Raw genomic sequence first — 17,664 nt, forward strand, 5'->3', positions numbered from 1 at the left:
GTGGAGAAAGAAATAACTATAAAGCAGAAATTGTGGAGAGAGAAAATCAGTAATGACTATTATAGGAGACTTCGAGGGGCATAATCGAACGGCGCCGGCCATCTATATGGCTGGCACCAGAAAGAGCTGTCCCCGACCGTATTATTGAAAAAGATGGCCGCCCTTCTTTTGTTTCAATAATATGGTTGGGGCTGGCCAAATGTCAGAGATGGTCGGGTTTGAGGTGGCCGGCATCGGTTTTCGCTGATAATGGAAACCGAAGCCAGCCATCTCAAACCCGGCCAAATTCAAAGCATTTGGTCGCGGGAGGGGCCAGCATTCGTAGTGCACTGGCCCCCCTCACATGCCAGGACACCAACCAGGTACCCTAGGGGTCACTGCAGTGGACTTCATTAATTGCTCCCAGGTACATAGCTCCCTTACCTTTGGTGCTGAGCCCCCCAGAACCCACTCCCCAAAACTGTACACCACTACCAAAGCCCTTATGGGTGAAGGGGGGCACCTACATGTGGGTAAAGTGGGTTTCGGGTGGTGTGATGAAAAATATTAAGAATTGCTTTTCAGTCTTACTTTGATTGATAATATATCTTCTGTATTTTACTTGCCTGGTATATCTCAAAGAACAGGCTGGAAGGAATGAGATAAGGCACCTCTCAAGAACAATGTATGTCCCTGAAGCCAGCTTGTGCAGAAGGGGGCGGGTACTCTTGAGGTTTGGTAAATAAGTCACCTGGCCAGTGGTTTGTTTTCTTGAACTGAGAGAGAGTGTGACGGCATCCCCATGCACATTTCTGGATAAGTTTTAGCTTAAAAAGGGGGCTTTTGCAGCAGAGCCTTGGGGCTCATTCTGTGGATGGACGCATTGTGCAGAAAAGACTTGTTCCTGGTATTAGGGTGACTTCAGGCTTTTTTTGCTGCAATGGGCCCCCCAGCTGATGAGATAAGGGCCTGGGTGATGTAATTCCTGACCAGTGATGATGTATGTATAAATATATATATCTTCTTTTACTTTTCTATAGCCTTCCTTTAGTAATGCACTCAATTAGTGTGTGTATTTCTTAATCCTTGTGATGCAGTAACAATTATGACTTATACACTCTCCAATTAAAGTGCAAATAAAGAGTTTCATTTACCCAATATGAATCTAAAAGAATTTGTAGTAATTTATTCTGTGAGTGTTACAGGAAATGTTACAGTTCCAAAATGATGTTTAAGAATAGAGGGGATAGCTCAGAGCATGTGACATAGTAACATAGTAGATGACGGCAGAAAAAGACCTGCACAGTCCATCCAGTCTGCCCAACAAGATAACTCATATTTGCAGCTTTTTGTGTATACCCTACTTTGATTTGTACCTGTGCTCTTCAGGGCACAGACCGTATAAGTCTGCCCAGCACTATCCCCGCCTCCCAACCACCAGCCCCACCTCCCAACCACCGGCTCTGGCACAGACCGTACAAGTCTGTCCAGCACTATCCCCGCCTCCCAACCACCAGCCCCGCCTCCCGATCTTGACTAAGCTCCTGAGGATCCATTCCTTCGGCACAGGATTCCTTTATGCTTATCCCACGCATGTTTGAATTCCGTTACTGTTTTCATTTCCACCACCTCCCGCGGGAGGGCATTCCAAGCATCCACTACTCTCTCCGTGAAAAAATACTTCCTGACATCTTTCCTGAGTCTGCCCCCCTTCAATCTCATTTCATGTCCTCTCGTTCTACCACCTTCCCATCTCCGGAAAAGGTTCATTTGCGGATTAATACCTTTCAAATATTTGAACGTCTATCATATCACCCCTGTTTCTCCTTTCCTCCAGAGTATACATGTTTAGTTCAGCAAGTCTCCTCATACGTCTTGTAACGCAAATCCCATACCATTCTCGTAGCTTTTCTTTGCACCGCTTCAATTCTTTTTACATCCTTAACAAGATACGCAACATGTGCTGTATTTATATTTTGATTCTATTCTGTTTTATTATTCCCCAATTACCTATAAGGTAAGGAAAAGGGGAAGTAAATACACTAAATTTGAATTCATTACATTAACCTGCGTTGTACGTTAAGGAACATGTGCTTAAAGCATTTGGAGCTTGCACATGTGAGGACATGTGCTTTTCCCAATATAAAGGCCAGTGTTGCGTTCTCGAGGGCCTTGGCATTCTGTCAGGTCCTCGAGGCAGGACTGGAGTTCATGAGCCCTTGGACCACTGCTGAGGAGCGGCAGCGGCAGGCAAGACCACCCCGGGACAGGATACACGGAAGAGCAATAACTGGAACTCTGGACTGGAGTAGTACAAGGCAGGCAACTGAAACAGACGAAACAGGAACAGCTTCACCTGCACTTAGCCACCATTCCTCCGGAGTTGAGCTCCAAAGTGCAGGTGGCCGGCAGGACTTGCAGGATACGCAGGAACTGGAGACCCAGAGGGCCCACCCTGGGTCTAGGAAGCACGAGGGAGACTAGACTAGGAACTAAACTCAGACAGTGTGCTGCTGCACAGCCACTAGCAAGACCCAGAAGACAGACCAAGGAACACAAGGCGTACAGAAGCTTAGCAGGAGCAAGGACTAGGGCAGTATACACACTAGGCAGAATGGGGATCCGGGAATACCCACAGGGTAAACCCTCTAGCTAGGTGGAGACAGGATACAGGAAATAATCACCCAGGAAATACACACTAGCTAGACAGATACAGGATTCAGGATATACACTCAGGATATACAAGCAGGGTTCAGGATATGCACACAGGATATACAAGCAGGGTTCAGGATAGACACTCAGGATATATGTTAGCTAGGCAGAGCGGAAAACCGGGTAACACTAGCTAGCCAGAACCAGGAAGAACAGGCCAAGGGTCTTGGGCAGGCAGCAGAGCAAACAGAGTAAACCAGGAATACAGGCCAAGGGTCTGGATCCACAGCCATTCCACACACTGACTGGGGAACTCACAAAGGCTGAGGCTTCGCATACAGACAGAGAACAACCCGGACAAAGGCTTCACCCCAACCCAGGGTAAACCAGTAACAGAGGCCTCACCCCAAACACAGGGTAAGCCAGGAAGGACCCGCAGTCCACAGACAGACAGTGGCAGGGAAGACCCCCCCACGGAAGGACAACAGAGACACAGAAAGGAGCTGGGCTGGAACCCAGAGAGAGGCTAAGCAGTAGTGCAGCAGACACTTACTAACCTGACCTGGCCTAAGAGCATAACACTCATGCAAAGGCCCTGACTGCAAGCACAGCACTTCCTTATGAAGGCTCTCACTGATGTGTCACCAGCAGTAGGCCAGAAGCAGGAAGTACACTGACCCCAAAGAGGGACTTGACACACATAGGAAGTGAGCCCACAGGAAAGACAAGCAGGAGCCATCTTGGAAGCTGGCACAGAGCCGGTGGCAGCCATCTTAGATGCTGGCTCCCTAGAGAGACATAGCCCACACAGGTGAGGTCTAGTGAAGCAATCAGGTTCATGCTAGAAGCAGCCAGCACACCAGGACAGAGACAAGACTAACACAAACACAGACAGAAGCCAGCAGAGCTGCTGACCCCCAGAAAGAAGGTAAGACTGAGGATGGTCACGGCCACAGACGTGACAGCCAGATAGTTAACTTTAAAAAGAAAATGTTTATTTCTAATACAGGCAAGGTAACAAGTTTACAATAGAGAGGCAATTTTAGAGAGGATCTTTTACCAATGGAAGTGTGCTACAAAATAACAGGTTTGATTGTAAATGAAACTGGATAACTCACATTGATGGAGGCTGCTATGGAGAGTGATGCAGGAGATCCTTGCTGGAACAGGAAGTTTCTTTGTAGATTTGCTGTCTGATGGAGCTTGAAGCCGTTTCTTTCAGGTGGATGTGATGTCCAGCTTGAGAAGTCAGGATTCCAGGAGATTCTAGCTTGCTTTTAGATTTAATCACTTCAGGGCAGCGGCAACTAGGACAGGAGCATCAGGAACAGCCAGGAAGAACTCTCCTTCTAAAGAAAGAGCCCCTGCTTTTAAAGTGTCTGAACTGGGGCATTTATCGTCAGGTGGTTGCCCTTGGTCCAATTAGAAAGCTCCTGGGTAGCTGAATTCTGGGCATCTGGCTTTGAGATGGAGCATGGCATCAGGTCACATGCTCAATGACATCACAAGACTTCCTGCCTGGACATCTGCTAGTCCATTGTCTGAGAGTGATTGTGCTTAGATGGGCTTAGTCTTTGTCTGAAAATAGGTGGTGGTGTAGTCTTTTGTTACTGCAGTCTCTGAGATAGCTGTCTTTTGAAAGGAACATCTGCTGGTCCATTGTCTGAGGGTGATTGAGCTTCTTTTGTCTGATAGATGGGCTTCTGAGTCTGAGTAATAGGTGGAGTTTCACTGTCTTTTGTTACTGTAGTCTCTGTGATTGATTCTTTGGATAGGTGTTGATGGGCTTAGGTAACCACCCAGCTAGTAGTTTTCCAGAGGAAAAGGGGGGGAGTAGAGTCTTTGAAGCTGTATATTTTATATGATTTAGATCTGATCCAGCAAAATTAATAACTCTCACAATTAAACTTATATCATGCTACATGAGCAGTCTGTGGTGATCAAGTGAGCAGGCTGCAAATACTGAAGCAATACAGGTGGGTTTTGGAGGGCTCCTATTTACCACCGCAAGTGTAACAGGTAGGGGAGGGATGTGCCTGGGTCCGCCTGCCTGAAGTGCACTGCAGTACCCCCTAAAACTGCTCCAGGGACCTGCATACTGCTGTAAGGGAGCTGGCAAAAAAGCTTTTAATTTTTTTTTAAGGGTGGGAGGGGGTTGGTGACCACTGGGGGAGTACGGGGAGGTCATCCTCGATTCCCTCCGGTGGTCATCTGGTGAGTTGGGGCACCTTTTTGAGGCTTGGTCCTAAAAATAAATGGACCAAGGAAAGTCGGCCAAATGCTCATCAGGGCCGACCTTTTTTTTCCCATTATCGGCCGAGGGCGGCCATGTGTTAACCGCTCCGACGTCCCGCCTTCGCTATGCCTCCAACACACCCTCTTACACTTTAGCCGCCCCTGCGACAGACTGCAGTTGAGGCTGGCCAAAATCTGCTTTCGATTATGCCGATTTTGCACCCTTCAGAGATGGCCGGCCATCTCCTGATTTGTTTTCAAAGTATTTCCATGTAACTTCCTCGAGTGTCCCCCTAGTCTTTGTACTTTTGGAACAAGTAAATAATCTATTTACTTCTACTTGTTCTACACCACTCAGGATTTTGTAGACCTCAATCATATCTCCTCTCATCCATCTCTTTTCCAAGCTGAAGAGCCCTAACCTCTTTAGCCTTTCCTCATACGAGAGGAGCTCTGTCCCCTTTATCATTTTAGTCTCTCTTCTTTGAACCTTTTCTAATTCCACTATATCTTTTTTGAGATACGGCAACCAGAACTGAATGCAATACTCTAGGTGTGGATGCACCATGGAGCGATACAAAGACGTTATAGTATTTTCGGTCTTATTCACCATCCTTTTCCTAATAATTCCTACCATCCTGTTATCGCTTAGCAGACAACCGGTTACGTTGCACAATATAACTGGTGAATTAATTTGGATGTTCAGTGGCCCCCAGGTTCTGCCTGGTACTGCAGTTCAGCTGTCTTAATACCAGAGAGAACCCCGAGAAGGCTGATTGAACCCCAAAACTGACTCCTTCACTGGATAGAATAGTGTACTTATTCTTTAACCAAGCCAAAGGATTATTAACAGATATTAATAAAGAGAAGGAGAGATAGTATAGTTCTAAAGGTTATAAATTTATTCTACTCACCCAAAGCATATCACAGGTTATTTCTACATGAAATCACTTTTACTTCTGAGACACCAAAGAATATACAAGTGGCATGTATGATCAATTGATTATAGGAATGTAATATTCTAGTTGCAAACAGGTGCCATCTGGATAATAGTCTGTTATAATTTCTTTTACCAATCAAAGGTATACATGGGAAAGCAATTAGGTAATTTGCCAATTCTGATGTGTTACATTGGTTTCCCCTGGAGAGAGAGTAGCCCCTCTCTAACTTGAAGCAGGAAGTACCCTAACTTTTATAGGTTCATTCAGGATACAGGTAATATGGCAGTAAGCACATCTGATTGGATCTATATTATGTCATGGTTAACATTGATTGGCTATGCTAATGAGTAGCTTTATCTCATGAACATGTTCTCATCTTTAGCCTGCTTAACCACAAATTTAAGCAAGACCTTGCACCTGGCTGTTCTGACCACCATATTGCCGTATCTTCCTGAGTTTTCAAAAGCTACTGTTACCACCAGTAGGGTTACCATTTTGTGTCCTCTGAAAAAGAGGACACATGTCACGCCCCTACCCCGCCCCCACCACGCCTCATGACACGCCCCCCGCCACGCCCCTTCAGGTCGGGTTCCGCCCCTACTCCCCCCCCCCCCCCGTCGCATAGTCCCCTCCAACCATCACATACCCCCCCCCCCTCACTTACGATCTAGCCCTGGTGGTCTAGTAGTGTCTTCTCTTCGGGGCAGGAAAGAGCCCCCTCTTTCCTGCCCGGAGCGCTGCCTGCCCTTGCCTGCTGCATCCTCCTCGGTCTGGCTGGGGATTCAAAATGGCCACCGAGAGTTGAAGCGGCCTCGCGAGAGTTCAACTCTCGGCGGCCATTTTGAATCCCCAGCCAGACCGAGAAGGATGATAGACAGGGGAGGCAGCGCTCCGGGCAGGAAAGAGGGGGCTCTTTCCTGCCCCGAAGACGTCACTAGACCACCAGGGAACATGGTAAGGAAGGGGAGAGGACGGGAGACCAGGTGACCCACGGCGCCGATCGCCCGCCCACCGCACGCACGCGCCTCCCCGCACCCGCGCTCACGTTTGTCCAGAAATCCGGACAAACGTGGGCGCGGGCAAAATCCGCCGGACGCCCCGGACATGTCCTCAAAAAGAGGACATGTCCGGGGAAATCCGGACGTATGGTAACCCTAACCACCAGATTACTTAAACATTGCCACCCTGTCAGTTAGACCCCCACCCTTGTGATTCTCTGCTTGTTCTACAGGGTTTCAAAACTGGAGTTCAAGTCAGAGACACAGGCCTATAAGTTTTTCTCTCATTTTGTATCCTGAACCAAGGTCTCCGGGCTTGGCTGCCAAATAATTATACACTGGCTATCCACTGATTTTCAACGCATCGCCGGCTAAGTTTGGCAGCCAAATCTGACCACGTCAATAGAAGGCCTAACTTTGGCAGGTTCCAACTTAAACCGGTCAAATATAAACCAGATAGTCAATGCCGGTCACTGGAAACAGCCCGGCATTGAATATCTGTGATCAGCGCTCACTGTGGAATGCAGCCTGGCTACCTCCCTCAGTCTGAATATCGGCCCCTATCTGCCTTCAGTTTCTATATTTACATAGCATTTTAGGGGCTGAATTCCTACTACTACTACTTCGTATTTCTTTAGCGCTACTAGATGTACGCAGCGCTGTACACTTGAACATGAAGAGACAGTCCCTGCTCGACTGAGCTTACAATCTAATTAGGACAGACAAACAGGACAAATAAGAGATAAGGGAATTACTAAGGTGGGGATGATAAGGGTACTGAACAAGTAAGTAATGGTTAGGAGTTAAAAGCAGCATCAAAAAGGTGGGCTTGTAGCCTAGATTTGAAGACGGCCAGAGATGCAGCTTGACGGACCGGCTCAGGAAGTCTATTCCAGGCATATGGTGCAGCAAGATAAAAGGAACGGAGTCTGGAGTTAGCGGTGGAGGAGAAGGGTGCAGATAAGAGAGATTTACCCAGTGAATGGAGTTCCCGTGGAGGAATGTAGGGAGAGATGAGAGTGGAGAGGTACTGAGGAGCTGCAGAGTGAATGTACGTATACGTCAATAAGAGGACCGTCCCGCTCTTGATGATATACTACTAATACTACTACTTAACATTTCAAGAGCGCTACTAGGGTTACGCAGCGCTGTACAGATTAACAAAAAGGACAGTCCCTGCTCCAAGGAGCTTATAATCTAATGGGCGAAATGTCAAGTAGGGGCAGTCCAGATTTCCTGAATAGAGGTATGATGGTTAGGTGCCGAAGGCGACATTGAAGAAGTGGACTTTGAGCAAGGCTTTGAAGATGGGCAGGGAGGGGGCCTGGCGTATGGGCTCAGGGAGTTTATTCCAGGCATGGGTTGAGGCGAGGCAGAAAGGGCGGAGCCTGGAGTTGGCGGTGGTGGAGAAGGGTACTGACAGGAGGGATTTATCTTGATAACGGAGGTTACGGGTAGGAATGTAAGGGAAGATGAGGGTAGAGAGGTAGGGAGGGGCTGTAGATCGATTACATTTGTAGGTTAAAAGGAGAAGCTTAAACTGTATGCGGTACCTGATCGGAAGCCAGTGAAGTGACTTGAGGAGAGGGGTGATATGAGTGTACCGGTTCAGGTGGAAGATAAGACGTGCAACAGAGTTTTGAACGGACTGAAGGGGGGATAGATGGCAAAGTGGGAGGCCAGTGAGGAGTAGGTTGCAGTAGTCAGGGCGAGAGGTAATGAGAGCGTGGACGAGAGTTCGGGTGGTGTGCTCAGACAGGAAGGGGCGAATTTTGCTGATGTTATAGAGGAAGAAGCGACAGGTCTTGGCTATCTGCTGGATATGCGCAGAGAAGGAGAGGGAGGAGTCAAAGATGGCCCTGAGATTGCAGGCAGATGAGACGGGGACGATGAGGGTGTTATCAACAGAGATAGAGAGTGGAGGGAGAGGAGAAGTGGGTTTGGGAGGGAAGAAAATAAGCTCGGTCTTGGCCATGTTCAGTTTCAAGTGGTGGTTGGACATCCAGGCAGCAATGTCGGCTAAGCAGGCCGATACTTTAGCCTGGGTTTCTGCAGTGATGTCTGGTGTGGAGAGTTAAAGCTGGGTGTCATCAGCATAAAGATGATATTGGAACCCATGGGAGGAGATTAGGGAACCCAGGGAGGAGGTGTAGATTGAGAAAAGAAGGGGGTCCAAGGGCCGCTTCATACAGTGCTTTTCTCTTCAAAGGAAAAACTACAGGAGAAAAAAAAAACTACATGTTAGCGCCCGTTTCATTTGTTTCGGAAACGGGCCTTTTTTACTAGTTATCTATATAAATAATTCTCACCTCCAAGGTTCAGAACCTCACTGTGTGGCAGGGCAACACTGAAGCCCTGTAGTCTTCTAGGCTGTCAGCACCACTCACTCTCACTCTCACTCATAGACCCGCCCTCAGCCACGCCCCATCCACACATAATTCACAACCCCAACATTCTAAATGCAAATTTGTAGTTGCAAGATCCCATGAGTGTATGCCCTGCTCTCGCGTCACAACGTGATGACGTGGAGGGCGGGGCTATGACACTCAGCCAATCGCCAGTTTCACCGCCCTCCGACGCTACTCCCCCTGATGCACTGCGAGAAACAGCGGACTACGCAGGGCCTCCACTCCCCCCCCGACGCACAGCCACAAACACCGAGCTACGCAGGGGGAGGAGTGCCGTCCGAACACCTGATCCGCCGGGACCCCAAAGCTGCCGCCCGCCAAAAAAAAACTACCTGCCTGCACTCTCCCCACGCTGCCGTCCTGCGCCCTCCCGACGCTGCCGCAGGTAAACCTTGCTAGCGCCCGTTTCATTGCTCACAGAAACGGGCCTTTTTTACTAGTTTATAAATATGAGATTAAAATTGCAGAGAAGACGAATAATATTCCTCATTTCCTTAAAGTTTGGAATCCTGTTGACTTGTATTGTAAACATAAGCTTTAATGTTTCTAAATGTATACCTTCTAGGTCTGATCAGTGCACCTTTTTCATGAACCACATACTGTTGTCATTGTTTTGTTCTTTTGTATTGTTACTTATACAATTTTAATAAAGAACATTTGAACACACTGATTACGATTTATAACAAATGACTACTCTACCTATAAAAAGTTATTCTGTTATTATACTTCCTCTGTGTACATCTGTGTGCTGCACAAGGTGACATGTTTGAAAATATAAGAGATTAAATTAAAATGCTACCAACAATAAAAAACGACAACGGTGGATGCAGCAGATCATAGGTTGGTTTGCTTTGTTTTGAGTGTACTAGATGACGGCTGAACCGGGGAAGAGGAAATAGATACAGACCAAATTGGCTTCAACATCTTGACGTCATCCCGCTTCTTGTGATCGTCAACTACGTTTCTTGGCTGTAGTTCACTCTATGCCTTCCACTGATGTGATTGGTCACAAGACTCCTGAGGGCGGGGAGAGGAAGCCAAGCGATTCCACCATTCTGACACTGATTCAAGGAGGTTAGATTGAGACCTCCTTGCACTGACTATTCACGAGATAGGGAGAGAACAGAAGGGGCGGAGAAAGAAGGAGGAGTTTCACTGTCTCTGGCACTGATTGGTCAGAATCTGCAAAGGTAACAATAGGGGGAGGCGTTTCAACCTTCCTTCCCTTCCCTTGTTTATTCCATTCTGTTTTTCTCTCACCAGGACTGAGGGAGTCTGGGCTGGAGCTGGTGGTGCGGAGAAGGGCAGGAGGATGGCTCTTGGGGTTTGTGCTGAGCAGGTAGGAGACTGGCAGGAGGTGGGCAGCAGGGGATGCAGTGCCAGGCAATGCCACAGCAGGAGGTGGGCAGCAGGGGATGCAGTGCCAGGGAATGGCACACACACACTAGAAGAAATGAGCCTGGCACTGCTCAATCCATTCCCTGCTGCAGCCCCTCAGGCTCTTCTTCCTCATTTTCCTCCCTCACACAGTAGCTGCTTCTCTTGCTTTACCAGGCTCTCACTTTCTGCTTTACACTCTCCCTCTCCCTCTGTCACTTTCTGCTTCCTGACATCTCTTTACATTCTCCTTCCTCTTTCCCTCTCCCCTTCTTTTCTGGAGCTGGAGGTGCGGAGAAGGGCAGGAGAATGGCTCGGGGTTTGTGCTGAGCAGGTAGGAGATTGGCAGGAGGTGGGCAGCAGGGGATGCAGTGCCAGGCTCATTTCTTCTTGTGTGTGTGGCATTGCCTGGCACTGCGCAATCCATTCCCTGCTGTAGCCACTCAGGCTCTTCTTCCTCATTCTCCTCCCCTCACTGACAGGAGGTGGGCAGCAGGGGATGCAGTGCCAGGCAATATCACACACACAGAAGAAGAAATGAGCCTGGCACTGCGCAATCCATTCCCTGCTGTAGCAACAGGCTCTTCTCCCATTCTCCTCCCCTCACTGACAGGAGTGGGCAGCAGGGGATGCAGTGCCAGGCAATATCACACACACAGAAGAAGAAATGAGCCTGGCACTGCTCAATCCATTCCCTACTGTAGCCCCTCAGGGTCTCTTCCTCATCTCCCTCCTCCTGCTTTACAAGACTCTCACTTGCTCCTTCCTGCCATCTCGTTATCTTCTGCTTTCCTCTCTTCTCTCTGACTTCTCCTCTTCCTCCTCAACACCTTGCGTAGAGCATCAGGGAAGGAGGGAATGAGAGGTGATGAACAGGACAAGTCAGTGTAACGGGAAGGTGGGTGGGTAACATAGTAACATAGTAGATGACGGCAGAAAAAGACCTGCACGGTCCATCCAGTCTGCCCAAGAAGATAACTCATATTTGCTGCTTTTTGTGTATACCCTACTTTGATTTGTACCTATGCTCTTCAGGGCACAGACCGTATAAGTCTGCCCCGCACTATCCCCGCCTCCCAACCACCAGCCCCACCTCCCAACCACCGGCTCTGGCACATGCACAGACCGTATAAGTCTGTCCAGCACTATCCTCACCTCCCCAGCCCTGCCTCCCAACCCCGGCTCTGGCACAGACCGTATAAGTCTGCCCAGCACTATCCCCGCCTCCCAACCACCAGTCCCGCTTCCCACCACCGGCTCTGGCACAGACCGTATAAGTCTGCCCAGCCCTATCCCCGCCTCCCAACCACCAGCCCCGCCTCCCGATCTTGACTAAGCTCCTGAGGATCCATTCCTTCGGCACAGGATTCCTTTATGCTTATCCCACGCATGTTTGAATTCCGTTACCGTTTTCATTTCCACCACCTCCCGCGGGAGGGTATGTGTTGAGGGTAGAGAATGGGGAGGGGAGCATAGAAGAGACAGGTGTTTATGTTGGGGGAATTCTACACAAAACGGAGAAAAAATGTGAACAGTGACAACCCCAAAAACAAAGGCACGAGAGAGGTAACATGTCAGGAGCTGAAATCTAATGCATTCTGAGCACCTCTTTGTGTCCCTGAGTGTGTTTCTGGTTCTTGTTTCAGATGCGGGTGACGTTTGAGGACATCGCTGTCTCTTTCTCCCAGGAGGAGTGGGAATATTTAGATGAAGGGCAGAAGGAGCTTTACAGGGAGGTGATGAAGGAGAATTATGAGATCCTGATGTCTCTAGGTAAGGGATTCCCATTATTCTTAAAATTTCTTCTCTGGCATATTAAGGAGTGACTGGCAGTGGGTGAGTCTCACTACAGGAAGCCGATGTGACTGATAATGATTGATGGCGAGATGACCCATTCCATATACAGTGCAAGCATGCAAGTGGGAATCAGCAACACAAACGGAACTGTGGATGGAACTGAGAGGCGAAACCTTAGGCTGAAGGAAGGGAAGCTTACGGAAGGACCCAACATGGCCCATGTTTCAGCAAAGTGCCTTCTTCAGGGGTCTATACATATAACTAAAGGATTAAAATTAGTAGTACAGAAAATATAAATTATATTGTAAAAACATCCAAATCAGTTATAAAAAATAAACAGTAAACAGATACCATATGATGTTCTTATATACAGGAAGCAACTTTTTTGATTCATCCACAAAGATATTCACCGGATAAGCTTCAATAGTGTAAATAATCTATACAAATATAGTATATGGAATGCTAAGACGCCTATTATATTCCTACTAGTAAAAAAAGGCCCGTTTCTGGGTGAAATGATACAGGCGCTAGCAAGGTTTTCGACGGAGTGTGTATGTTTGTGAGAGTCTGCGTACGTCTAGTAGCACTTTAGAAATAAGTAGTAGTAGTAGAGTGACTGTGTGTGTGAGACAGTGAGAGTGGGTGCAGTGTGTCTGTGAGAGAGTGTGTGTGTGATAATGAGTGTGGGCGAGTGCGTGTGTGAGACAGTGAGTGTCCTCCGCTCTACCCCCTCTCAGGTCTTAGGGCCCCCTTACCCTGTGGTCTGAGGACCCCCCCCTCTCTGTGGTCTGAGGACCCCCCTTCCCCCCCTGTCTGTGGTGTTAGGGACCCCCTTCCCCCCTGTCTGGTGTGAAGGACCCCCCTGTCTGGCGTTAGGGACCCCCCTTCCCCCCCTCTGTGGTCTTAGTGTCCCCCCTCCCGTGCCCTCCCCCCCTCTGCATAGCTTACCTTTGAAAGACTCGATGCCGGTTGCCTGTACGTAGAGGGGAGAGGCGGAGCGGCTGCAGAGACGTCAGGCAATGTGTACGGAGGTGTGTTGTATTTTAAAGTTTTTTTTTTGTTTGTTTTTTTCTGTATGTACCGGCTGCTGCTGCTGAAGAGGAGAAGCAGCAGCAGCCGGACAGAGTTAGTATTTGCGGCTCCGGGTGGCGAGACGGGTGATGAGGCCGGGGGGGGGGGGGAGGATAGGTGCTTGGTGATGCGCCGTGGGGAGGGGGTGTGTGATGCGCCGGGGGGGGGGGAACAGATCGGGTAGCCTTTCCCCGTCCTCGATGGGCTCCAGGAGGAGCAGCTACAGTGGGCACCGGCCATGAGCAGCACCGCTTCTTCCTCTCCGTCCGCATCCGCCGCAGCAGCCACCGGGGAAGGTGCCGAGGACACAGGGGGAGGGGGAAATCGCGTTTCGTCGAGTGTCAGTGCTCCGCCCTCGTCGTCATCACGTTGTGATGTGAGGGCGGGGCAGACACTCATGGGCAAACCAGATATCTGGACCACTTCAAACTTCCGGCTTGAGGCTTCATAGAACGTTGGAGGTGCCTTTTATATATAGAGATGGGTGTCTTATCATTTATCGAGAGCTAATCATTAAAAAAATGCTAAATCCATTCTCACAGCTTAGTAAAAGGAGCCCAAAGTAATACATTTATAACAAACTGGAGAAAGTATTTCTTCACTGAAAGTATAATTAAACTTTGGAATTTGTAACCAGAGACTGTGGTAAAAGCATTTAGCTTATCAGGGTTTAAAAAGGGTTTGGATTATTTCCTAAAAGAAAAGTCCACAGGCCATTGTTTAGACAGATTTGGGAAAATCCACTGCTTATTTCTAGGTAAAAATAACTCAAATATATGAGAAATAATAGTGATAATAAGATACCATAACTTGCAAACCAAGGGTCCCTTTTACAGCTAAAAGTGGGCTGCGCAGGTGTAGGCGCGTGTTTTGGACGCGCCCAGGTCCATTTGCTCAGTGCACCTGGAAAAAAGACTTTTTTCTTTTTGTGCTGTAAAATAGACATGCAGCAAAATTAAAACCAGCGCACATCCATTTTCGGCCTGAGACCTTACCACCACCCATTAAGTTAGCGGTAAGGTCTCGCGTGCGTGAGTTGCTGATTATCACCGGGTAAGTGCCACATAGTAGAAAACACAAATTCCATATCATCAAGCAGATCAATCCGACTGGCGGGTTGTGTCCATCTACCAGCAGGTGGAGATAGAGAGCAATCCTTTTGCCTCCCTATATGTGGTCATGTGCTGCCGGAAACTCCTCAGTATGTTCTCTATCTAGCAGGTGTGTGGTCACAGCAGCAGCAGCTCTGGCTAGGTCTCCAAGCCTATTTATTTAGGTTTTGTTGAGTACCTAGGGTTGGGGGGTCTTCGTGAGCAAGTGGTTCCAGGTCCCTCCTTTTCTCCTACCTCCCGCTGGCTCCGTTTAAAAAAAAACCAAAACGAAAGCAATTGTAACAGAATAGCTTTCTTTGCAGCTGCTCACTGGGACATCAATTCGTTGCAGCCTGGAGCGAGAAGCGGGTAAATTTTACCTTTCCTAGCGGGCAGGAGGTTCCCCGAACGTTCTCCACGTGGCTAATGGCGTCAGGTGGCAAGGGCGCGAAAAAGCACTTCCTGGACCGCGTGCGCGCTTCTAGAGGGGAAGCGTGGGGATCGGAGGCAGAGACGCCCTTTTTGGGCGCCTTTCAGGAGTTGGGTGAGTTCACCGGTTTTTCCTCCGGTTCGGCAGTTTTTCCCGCCATAGGCGCCCATCCCCCAATGTCCGCCCTTCCGGGTTTGGCCGGCCACGCTGCTCGGGCGGCTTCTTCTTGGGCTGCCCTTGAGGTGGGAGACAGTAAACAGGCCGCCCTTGACTTGGGCGGTGGTCCAAAGTCGGCGAAATTGAAGCGCCCTTCTTCCCGTGCGGCTCCTTCGCGGAGTGCAGCGCTGGACACCATTTTGGTGCACAGCGCGCCTCTCCCCCGCTCTTGAGAGCGCAGGTTGAGAGTGCCTCTAGGGCCGTGACACAGGCTGCTGAGGTGCACAGACGGGGGGCGGTTTTCTCCTCTTTCATTTTGCTGCTGCATCAGGCTTTTCTTCTGCAATCCGCTGCTCCTGCTCCCCTGTCTGACAAGGGTGATGAGGCTTCTTTGATCAAGCGCCCTCGGGTGGATCTCCAGGCCTTAGGGGACTCTGTCTCCTCCGATGTGGATGAGGGCAGCGTCTCTGAGTTCTCCCAAAGGTCCTTAGGGGATTCTTTGGAAGAGCCTGACCCTCGCTCTGATGGAGCTGATGACCCCTCTGCAGCACGGCTTTTTTGCTCAGAGAATTTGCCCAACGTGTTAGTGCAGGCCATGGGCATCTTATCCATTTCCTTTCCGGAGGAAGGCCTTCCCTCAGCCTCGGCAGGCTCAGCTATTATGCTGGGAACTAGCGCCCGCCTAGAACCTTCCACATTCATGAAGCCATGCAGACTTTAATTTCGGCTCAGTGGGATTCTCCTGAAGCGAGCCTTAAAGTGGCCAGGGCCATGTCCCGTCTGTACCCTCTGCCTGTGGGTGAACGGGAGGCTTTTCTGTGGCCCACGGTGGACTCTCTAATCACTGCGGTGACTAAGAAGACGGCTCTGCCCTGAAGGATGCTCAGGACAGGTGATTGGAGGCGGCCTTAAAGTTGTCCTTTGAGGCGGGCGCCCTGAGTTTGCAGGCCTCGGTTTGCGGCTCTTATGTGGCCAGGGCATGCCTGACCGTTTTGCAGCGGGCTTCCCCCTCGGATACTTCCTTGAGGGCGGATTGGCCGGCCCTGGAGTCGGGCTTGGCCTACTTGGCAGACTTGCTGTATGATGTCTTGAGAGCCTCGGCTAAAGGTATGGCTCAGACAGTCTCTGCCCGTCAGTGGTTATGGCTTAAGCACTGGTCCGTTGACCATGCCTCTAAATCTCACCTAGCCAAGTTGCCTTTTAAGGGCAAGCTGCTCTTTGGGGACGAGCTGGACAAGATCATGACAGAGCTTGGCAGTTCTAAAGGCAAGAGGTTGCCGGAGGTCAGGGCACGGGCTGGCAGTGCTCGCCCTGTGCCCGCCAAGGGCTGTTTTCAGGACACCCGCCGGTATCGCCCGGGCAAGTCGGGCTCCTCTTCTTCCTCCTCCATCAAGCGGAATTTCTCCCCGAAGCAGCATTCCTTTCACAGAGACCGCCGTCCCGGAGGCTCATCCTCTGGCCCTCCCCCAGGGTCTCGTACTCAATGACGGGGCCCTGGTCCATGGCCCAGAGCAGAAAGGAGGAAGGCTGTCCTCATTTCTGGGCGAGTGGACCAGGGTAACTTCAGACGCTTGGGTTCTGGAAGTCATCAGAGATGGCTACAAGTTGGAGTTCTGTCGGCCCCTGAGAGACGGGTTCGTGAACTCTCCCTCCAAGTCTCCACTCAAATCAGCGGCAGTTCAGCAGACTCTGGACAACTTGCTCCGCCTTGGGGCGGTGGTCCCAGTACCAGTGGATCAACTTGGCACGGGACGCTACTCCATTTACTTTGTGGTGCCAAAGAAAGGAGGTTCTTCTCGGCCTATTCTCGACCTCAAGGGAGTTAATCTGGCCTTGAGAATACTACTACTACTTAACATTTCTAGAGCGCTATCAGGGTTACGCAGCGCTGTACAGTTTAACAAAGAAGGACAGTCCCTGCTCGAAGGAGCTTACAATCTAAAGGACGAAATGTTAAGTTGGGGCAGTCAAGATTTCCTGAATAGAGGTGTAGTGGTTAGGTGCCGAAGGCGACATTGAAGAAGTGGGCTTTGAGCAAGGATTTGAAGATGGGCAGAGAGCGGGCCTGGCGTATGGGCTCAGGGAGTTTATTCCAAGTATGGGGTGAGGCGAGGCAGAAAGGGCGGAGCCTGGAGTTTGCGGTGGTGGAGAAGGGTACTGAGAGGAGGGATTTGTCTTGAGAGCGGAGGTTATGGGTAGGAACGTAAGGGGAGATGAGGGTAAAGAGGTATGGAGGGGCTGCAGATCGAGTGCATTTGTAGGTTAGTAGGAGAAGCTTGAACTGTATGCAGTACCTGATCGGAAGCCAGTGAAGTGACTTGAGGAGAGGGGTGATATGAGTATATCGGTTCAGACGGAAGATAAGACGTGCAGCCGAGTTCTAAACGGACTGAAGGGGGGATAGATGGCTAAGTGGGAGGCCAGTGAGGAGTAGGTTGCAGTAGTCAAGGCGAGAGGTAATGAGAGAGTGGACGAGAGTTCGGGTGGTGTGCTCAGAGAGGAAAGGGCAAATTTTGCTAATGTTATAGA

The 17,664-nt window shown here is 49.6% G+C and overlaps 1 protein-coding gene across 1 annotated transcript in view; it reads left to right on the forward strand.

Moving 5' to 3' along the window:
* Positions 1 to 17,664, forward strand: part of LOC115477517 — an 881,049-nt gene that overhangs the window by 50,068 nt on the left and 813,317 nt on the right.

This window comes from Microcaecilia unicolor, chromosome 1 (assembly GCF_901765095.1).
Source record: "Microcaecilia unicolor chromosome 1, aMicUni1.1, whole genome shotgun sequence".
Lineage (NCBI taxonomy): Eukaryota > Metazoa > Chordata > Amphibia > Gymnophiona > Siphonopidae > Microcaecilia > Microcaecilia unicolor.